The 338-nt window shown below is 49.7% G+C and overlaps 1 protein-coding gene across 1 annotated transcript in view; it reads left to right on the forward strand.

The window, feature by feature from the left end:
* LOC119594885 overlaps positions 1 to 338 on the forward strand; it is a 5,305-nt gene that overhangs the window by 2,907 nt on the left and 2,060 nt on the right. The window lies entirely within an intron of this gene.

Below are 338 nucleotides of genomic sequence, written 5' to 3' on the forward strand. Positions count from 1 at the left end.
TATGTGCGTGTATTCGTATTCGTGTTTTTTGTGTATGTATGTGAGTGCAGAGCGGTACAAAGCATATGTGCGTTCGTATGTGTTATCTGTTTTGCCTCTGTGTTTTCTATGTACATGTATTCTCAAACCCTTCTCCTTCTCCCCGCCTTTTCGATCCTCACCAGTCCCTCTCCCCGTACAAGAACAGGACAAGAAAACCCTTAGAATGAATTAAAAAAACGCAGCCGATTTTAGGGGAAAAGGCGGAGGGAGGGAGGGAGGGTAGGTTTGGGGCAGGTGGGTAGGAGCTAAGGGGGGGGGAGGAAGGCGCTCAGGCTAGACGGACAGACGATGGCGGA

The sequence above is a fragment of the Penaeus monodon genome, chromosome 34 (assembly GCF_015228065.2).
Source record: "Penaeus monodon isolate SGIC_2016 chromosome 34, NSTDA_Pmon_1, whole genome shotgun sequence".
Classification (NCBI taxonomy): domain Eukaryota; kingdom Metazoa; phylum Arthropoda; class Malacostraca; order Decapoda; family Penaeidae; genus Penaeus; species Penaeus monodon.